This window comes from Oncorhynchus gorbuscha, linkage group LG15 (genome assembly GCF_021184085.1).
Source record: "Oncorhynchus gorbuscha isolate QuinsamMale2020 ecotype Even-year linkage group LG15, OgorEven_v1.0, whole genome shotgun sequence".
NCBI classification, from domain to species: domain Eukaryota; kingdom Metazoa; phylum Chordata; class Actinopteri; order Salmoniformes; family Salmonidae; genus Oncorhynchus; species Oncorhynchus gorbuscha.
The window spans coordinates 85,599,922-85,608,698 of NC_060187.1; positions in this window are offsets into that span (position 1 = coordinate 85,599,922).

Genomic DNA, 8,777 nt, shown 5'->3' on the forward strand with positions numbered 1-8,777 from the left:
AAGAGAGAAAGAAGGAGAGGGGGAGAGGGAGAGAGAAAGAGAGAAAGAAGGAGAGGGGGAGAGGGAGAGAGAAAGAGAGAAAGAAGGAGAGGGGGAGAGAGAGGGAGAGAGAGAAGGGGGAGAGAGAAAGAGAGAAAGAAGGAGAGGGGGAGAGGGAGAGAGAAAGAGAGAAAGAAGGAGAGGGGGAGAGAGAGGGAGAGAGAGAGAGGGGGGAGAGAGAAAGAGAGAAAGAAGGAGAGGGGGGAGAGGGAGAGAGAAAGAGAGAAAGAAGGAGAGAGAGAGAGGCAGAGTTAGTGAGAGTGACTCAATCTGTGAATGATGGCCAAGCCACTTCACACACACACACACACACACACACACACACACACACACACACACACACACACACACACACACACACACACACACACACACACACACACACACACACACACACACACACACACACACACACACACACACCCTGAAGCAGTGATTATGGTGTTGGGCAGCAGTGGGAGCTGGGAGCTGGTCTGTCATTAGTGTGGTTAATCACAACTCTGCTCCGCGTGAAGCTCTCCACCCTCCAGAGACAGGCTGATGAGCTGTGAGCCGTGCCCAGTCTATGTTGCCCCAGCCTGGGCTATGGCGGCTCCCCCGGCCCCCTGCCTGGTCCAGCCACGGACACTAATCTATAACTCCACTCTGGAGCACGGGGCTAAGGCTCTGCCTGCAGGACAGAGAGACGCTATGCATTCTAATGACACAGACACAACTGCAGACACACACACACCTGCAGACACACACACACAACTGCAGACACACACACACACCTGCAGACACACACACACACACCTGCAGACACATACACACCTGCAGACACATACACACCTGCAGACACACACACACCTGCAGACACACACACACCTGCAGACACACACACACACCTGCAGACACACACACACCTGCAGACACATACAAACACACACTAACAGAGACACACTTACAGAAACACACAGGCTTCCAGATCAGTGTCTGGCTTCTAATATGAGTTATCTCCACTTGGCTAACCAGACCATCACACCAGCACTCTACATCCCAACCAAACAACAAACTTGTCCCACTGCGGTCGGTTAGACCGTTAACCACTGACCTTAAGCCTTATTGGCCAGGCCCTGACCTCAGACCAGGGTTAGTGACCAACCCCAGAGTGGAGCGTAGAGCTTAATGGCTGTGGGGCGCTGAAGGACCATGAAGGGTTGTGAGAGGAAACCTCTAGCTGTGACCCTCCCTCCCCCAGGACCGAGAGCAGACCTCCTCCGTACCGTCTTTCCCTGTGCCCGGTGTCACGCCTTGGTCTTAGTATTTTGTGTTTTCGTTATATATTTGGTCAGGCCAGGGTGTGACATGGGTTTATTTTGTTGTGTTTCGTATTGGGGTTTTGTAGGCATTGGGATTGCGGCTGAGTAGGGGTGTCGTTGTCTCTGATTGGGAACCATATTTAGGTAGCCTGGGTTTCACTGTGTTTTGTGGGTGATTGTTCCTGTCTCTGTGTTTGTTTTCACTAGATAGGCTGTATAGGTTTTCACGTTCCGTTTGTTGTTTTGTTACTTAGCTATTTTATGTATCGTTCTATTTTATTAAAGAACATGAGTAACCACCACGCTGCATTTTGGTCCGACTCTCTTTCAACAGACGAACGCCATAACACCCGGGACACATTCATACACATTCACACCAGCGGAGGCTGCTGAGGGGAGGACGGCTCATAATAATGGCCCGAACTGAGAGAATGGAATGGCATCAAACACATCGAAACAATATGTTTTATACCTTTCCATTAATTCTGCTCCAGTCATTACCACGAGCCCATGCTCCCCAAATAAGTTGCCACCAACCTCCTGTGATTGACACATTTGGGATGTGAGGCGTCCCCAGAAATGAGAGGAGTGTGACTCCCAGTGTTGGTGAAGCTACTCTGAAAGTAGAGTTTACCTAGATACCAATTACTTCACACTGCAAGAAGTGAAGCTACATTAGAGCTATAGTTTCCTGAACTAAAGTTACTTTGAAAAAGTAGTTCACTACATCCAAACTACTTTGTGACAAATGATCATATGTACATCTGGAATGTCATCAACTAGAAATTGCAAGAACATTACACTTTGGGGTCATATGTTAACAGAATGTGTAATTTAACCTATTAAACACAAAAACACTGTTTCATGTGAGAATTAGGCAGTTATGATACCGAAAAATAAAGGAAATGATTTCCTACTTCACCCATATTTTCGTTTCTTTTTGCAAAGTTGCAGTAGTTAGCTATACCACTACATGACAAAAAGTAAAAAACCAAGATTTTATTTTAATTCAACTACCACCAAGCTACTGCAAAATGTAGTTAAATTACTAGTTGAACTACATATAGTTCACTATTCCCCAACACTGACTCCCTTAGTGAGCGATTGGCTGGTCCTCCTCTATTCCACAGTCCCCTGTGAGCTCATTAGCCCTAATCAGCAACCCCCGCCCCTCACCCTACACACACATTACACTCTCCATCAACAGTTTATGTGCGTGTGTATGAGTGTTAAAGGACGATGAAGGTCAGAGAGACCCATGGGTACCTCCAGTCTCCCCCCACAGCCCTCTGCAGTAGACGGAGACAGAAGGGGGAGGGAAAAGAGCTGAAAAAGAGGAGACAGGTGGGTGGAGAAAATAATGTGCTAAATTAGTATAGGCCTAATGACTCTGTGTATCTAAGAGTGACCTGGGACCAGAGAGACCAGAGATAAATCAGAGAGAGACCAGAGAGACCAGAGATAGACCAGAAAGAGACCAGAGGGAGACCAGAGAGAGACCAGAGGAAGACCAGAGAGAGACCAGAAAGAGAGACCAGAGAGAGACAAGAGAGAGACCAGAGGGAGACCAGAGAGAGAGACCAGAGAGAGACCAGAAAGAGACCAGAGGGAGACCAGAGGGAGACCAGAGAGAGAGACCAGAGAGAGAGACCGGAGGGAGACAAGAGAGAGACCAGCGAGAGAGACCAGAGAGAGACCAGAGAAAGACCAGAGAGAGACCAGAGAGAGAGACCAGAGAGAGACAAGAGAGAGACCAGAGAGAGACCAGAGAGAGACCAGAGAGAGACCAGAGAAAGACCAGAGAGAGACCAGAGAGAGAGACCAGAGAGAGACCAGAGAGAGAGACCAGAGAGAGACCAGAGAGAAAGACCAGAGAGAGACCAGAGAGAGACCAGAGAGAGACCAGAGAGAGAGACCAGAGAGAGACCAGAGAGAGACCGGAAAGAGAGACCAGAGATAGATCAGAAAGACGAGAGAGAGACCGCAGAGGGACCGGAAAGAGACAAGACAGACCAGTCAGTGAGAATCTTTGTAAGAAGTCGTCAGGTTAGTCTTACTGGACTAGAACGGCCTGAGACATAATAACCTGTGGCCCACAACATCATTATCTCTCCCTCTCTCTATTTTCTGTCCTTTCTAGTCTCTGTCTGTCCCTCCCTCCTGGTCCTTTTCCCTCACCCCATTCTTCCCTCTCTCCGCATCTCTCTGCCATGTAGCAGTGATCATAGCTGAATGAACCTGTAGAGTCTTAATCAGAGCCTTGGCAGAAACATCCCTTACACCGCCCCAATCATCTCCTATACCCACACACAAACACACATGCACACACTAAACAAACACGCATCCTTAATGTGACACCAATCATCTCCTCTTCATCTCAGTGAGCGCCCCACCCCAAAATAACACACGACACACCATCCTCTCCACTCAATCAGCTTCAACAGTGTGTGTTTGTGTTGAGGGGGGGTGGGGGGGATTCATTTCTCTATTTATCTCAGTGACCTGAATTAAAGTGTAACCTCCCTCCCCTTCCCCCTCTCCCGTCAGGGTAGTGTGTGTATTGATAATGGCCATTAGCATATTTATGATCATTGCCAGCCTCGTATTGTTTGCGTGGAACATTAATCATCATCTGATGCCTGGCAACTGACAGCTCAATCTAACAGGCCATCACTGGGCACACACACACACACACACACACACACACACACACACACACACACACACACACACACACACACACACACACACACACACACACACACACACACACACACACACACACACACACACACACACACACACACACACACACACACACACACACACATACTCTCTCATGTTGAGGAGGAGGGCATTGTCTAATGGCTAACACACACACACAGACTTCAACACATTGACAAACCAGACTAACAGACTGGCATTGTCTTTCTGCAGTTAACACACACACACATAAACACACACACAGACTTCAACACACAGACTTCAACACATTGACAAACCAGACTAACAGACTGGCATTGTCTTTCTGCAGTTAACACACACACACATAAACACACACACAGACTTCAACACACAGACTTCAACACATTGACAAACCAGACTAACAGACTGGCATTGTCTTTCTGCAGCTAACACACACATATCCACACACACACACACGCGCAAACATATACACAAGAAGACATGCATTGTCTTTCTGCAGCTAACACACACATATCCACACACACAGTGATTGACGTTCACCCCGGTGTGTGTAATCATGTGAGGTTGTTCTCTCCAGCTGAGACGAGGGCTCGCTGGCATCACGGTTGGCGTGCTGATGGTCCCTCTGTACCAGGCTGGGCCCACTGCTCCCCCAATCAGCCTCAAACCCCCCCCCCCTGATGCCCGCATGCACCACATCCCTCCCTATCCCACCCCAGTACCCATGCCTAAGGCAAGTCTCCACAAATAACCCCCACCCGGGGTGTTTAACTAAGCATCGGGTGTGAGCTTAGCACAGAGAGGTTAGTAGGTGTGTATGCAGACACATGAGGTAGAGGAAGACTGAGGTTAGCTTCCTCCACCGCTTCTCCTCCCTCCCTCTCTTGTCCTCTTCATCCCTACCCCCATCCATCCCTTCTCCTCCTCCTCATCCCTACCCCCATCCATCCCTTCTCCTCCTCCTCATCCCTACCCCCATCCATCCCTTCTCCTCCTCCTCCTAATCCCTACCCCCATCCATCCCTTCTCCTCCTCCTCCTCATCCCTACCCCCATCCATCCCTTCTCCTCCTCCTCCTCCTCATCCCTACCCCATCCATCCCTTCTCCTCCTCCTCCTCCTCCTCATCCCTACTCCCATCCATCCCTTCTCCTCCTCCTCCTCATCCCTACCCCATCCATCCCTTCTCCTCCTCCTCCTCCTCATCCTTACCCCATCCATCCCTTCTCCTCCTCCTCCTCATCCCTACCCCCATCCATCCCTTCTCCTTCTCCTCCTCATCCCTACCCCGCTCCATCCCTATCCCCCTCCTCCTCCTCCTCATCCCTACCCCCTCCATCCCTACCCTCCTCCTCCTCATCCCTACCCCCTCCATCCCTACCCTCCTCCCTCCATCCCAACCTTCCATCCCTACCCTCGTACCCTCCTACCCTCCATCCCTACCCTCCTCCCTCCATCCCTGCCCTCCTCCCTCCATCCCTACCCTCCTACCCTCCATCCCTACCCTCCTCCCTCCCTACCCTCCTCCATCTCTCCATCCCTAACCCCATCCAACCCTTCCCCTTCTCCTCCCTACCCCCTCCATCCCTACCCTCCTCATCCCTACCCCCTCCATCCCTACCCTCCTCCTCATCACTACCCCTCCATCCTTACCCTCCTCCTCCTCATCTCTATCCCCTCCATCCCTACCCTCCTCCCCCTCATCCCTACCCCCTCCATCCCTACCCTCCTCCTCCTCATCCCTACCCCCTCCATCCCTACCCTCCTCCCTCACTCTATCCCTACCCCCTCCATCCCTACCCTCCTCCCTCCCTCCATCTCTACCCTCCTCCCTCCCTCCATCCTTACCCTCTATTCCTACCCTCCATCCCTACCCTCCTCCCTCCATCCCTACCCTCTATTCCTACCCTCCATCCCTACCCTCCTCCCCCTCATCCCTACCCCCTCCCATCCCTACCCTCCTCCTCCTCATCCCTACCCCCTCCATCCCTACCCTCCTCCCTCACTCTATCCCTACCCCCCTAAATCCCTACCCTCCTCCCTCCCTCCATCCCTACCCTCCTCCCTCCCTCCATCCTTACCCTCTATTCCTACCCTCCATCCCTACCCTCCTCCCTCCATCCCTACCCTCTATTCCTACCCTCCATCCCTACCCTGCTCCCTCCATCCCTACCCCCTCCATCCCTACCCTCCTCCCTCCCTCCATCTCTACCCTCCTCCCTCCCTCCATCCTTACCCTCTATTCCTACCCTCCATCCCTACCCTCCTCCCTCCATCCCTACCCTCTATTCCTACCCTCCATCCCTACCCTCCTCCCCCTCATCCCTACCCCCTCCATCCCTACCCTCCTCCTCCTCATCCCTACCCCCTCCATCCCTACCCTCCTCCTCCTCATCCCTACCCCCTCCATCCCTACCCTCCTCCCTCCATCCCAACCTTCCATCCCTACCCTCGTACCCTCCTACCCTCCATCCCTACCCTCCTCCCTCCATCCCTGCCCTCCTCCCTCAATCCCTACCCTCCTACCCTCCATCCCTACCCTCCTCCCTCCCTACCCTCCTCCATCTCTCCATCCCTAACCCCATCCAACCCTTCCCCTTCTCCTCCCTACCCCCTCCATCCCTACCCTCCTCATCCCTACCCCCTCCATCCCTACCCTCCTCCTCATCACTACCCCCTCCATCCTTACCCTCCTCCTCCTCATCTCTATCCCCTCCATCCCTACCCTCCTCCCCTCATCCCTACCCCCTCCATCCCTACCCTCCTCCTCCTCATCCCTACCCCCTCCATCCCTACCCTCCTCCCTCACTCTATCCCTACCCCCTCCATCCCTACCCTCCTCCCTCCCTCCATCTCTACCCTCCTCCCTCCCTCCATCCTTACCCTCTATTCCTACCCTCCATCCCTACCCTCCTCCCTCCATCCCTACCCTCTATTCCTACCCTCCATCCCTACCCTCCTCCCCCTCATCCCTACCCCCTCCATCCCTACCCTCCTCCTCCTCATCCCTACCCCCTCCATCCCTACCCTCCTCCCTCACTCTATCCCTACCCCCTAAATCCCTACCCTCCTCCCTCCCTCCATCCCTACCCTCCTCCCTCCCTCCATCCTTACCCTCTATTCCTACCCTCCATCCCTACCCTCCTCCCTCCATCCCTACCCTCTATTCCTACCCTCCATCCCTACCCTGCTCCCTCCATCCCTACCTCCCTCCATCCCTACCCTCCTCCTCCTCATCCCTACCCCCATCCATCCCTTCTCCTCCTCATCCCTACCCCGCTCCATCCCTACCCCCTCCTCCTCCTCATCCCTACCCCCTCCATCCCTGCTGATGGTCCCTCTGTACCAGGCTGGGCCCACTGCTCCCCCAAACAGCCTCAACCCCCCCCTGATGCCCGCATGCACCACATCCCTCCCTATCCCACCCCAGTACCCATGCCCAAGGCAAGTCTCCACAAATAACCCCCACCCGGGGTGTTTAACTAAGCATCGGGTGTGAGCTTAGCACAGAGAGGTTAGTAGGTGTGTATGCAGACACATGAGGTAGAGGAAGACTGAGGTTAGCTTCCTCCACCGCTTCTCCTCCATCCCTCTCTTGTCCTCTTCATCCCTACCCCATCCATACCTTCTCCTCCTCCTCATCCCTACCCCCATCCATCCCTTCTCCTCCCCCTCCTCATCCCTACCCCCATCCATCCCTTCTCCTCCTCCTCCTCCTCATCCCTACCCCCATTCATCCCTTCTCCTCCTCCTCCTCATCCCTACCCCATCCATCCCTTCTCCTCCTCCTCCTCATCCCTACCCCTATCCATCCCTTCTCCTCCTCCTCCTCCTCATCCCTACCCCCATCCATCCCTTCTCCTCCTCCTCTTCATCCCTACCCCCATCCATCCCTTCTCCTCCTCCTCCTCCTCATCCCTACCCCATCCATCCCTTCTCCTCCTCCTCCTCATCCCTACTCCCATCCATCCCTTCTCCTCCTCCTCCTCATCCCTACCCCCATCCATCCCTTCTCCTCCTCCTCATCCCTACCCCATCCATCCCTTCTCCTCCTCCTCTTCATCCCTACTCCCATCCATCCCTTCTCCTCCTCCTCCTCCTCATCCCTACCCCCATCCATCCCTTCTCCTCCTCCTCCTCATCCATCCATCCCTTCTCCTCCTCCTCCTCATCCATACCCCCATCCATCCCTTCTCCTCCTCTCCTCTCCTCCTCATCCCTACCCCCATCCATCCCTTCTCCTCCTCCTCTTCATCCCTACTCCCATCCATCCCTTCTCCTCCTCCTCCTCATCCCTACCCCCATCCATCCCTTCTCCTCCTCCTCTTCATCCCTACCCCCATCCATCCCTTCTCCTCCTCCTCCTCATCCCTACCCCATCCATCCCTTCTCTTCCTCCTCCTCATCCCTACCCCCATCCATCCCTTCTCCTCCTCCTCCTCATCCCTACCCCCATCCATCCCTTCTCCTTCTCCTCCCCATCCCTACCCCTTCCATCCCTACCCTCCTCCTCCTCATCCCTACCCTCCATTCCTACCCTCCTCCCTCCATCCCAACCCTCCTACCCTCCATCCCTACCATCCTACCCTCCATCCCTACCCTCCTCCCTCCCTACCCTCCTCCATCTCTCCATCCCTAACCCCCTCCATCCCTACGCTCATCCTCATCCCTACCCCCTCCATCCCTACCCTCCTCCTCCTCATCCCTACCCCCTCCATCCCTACCCTCCTCC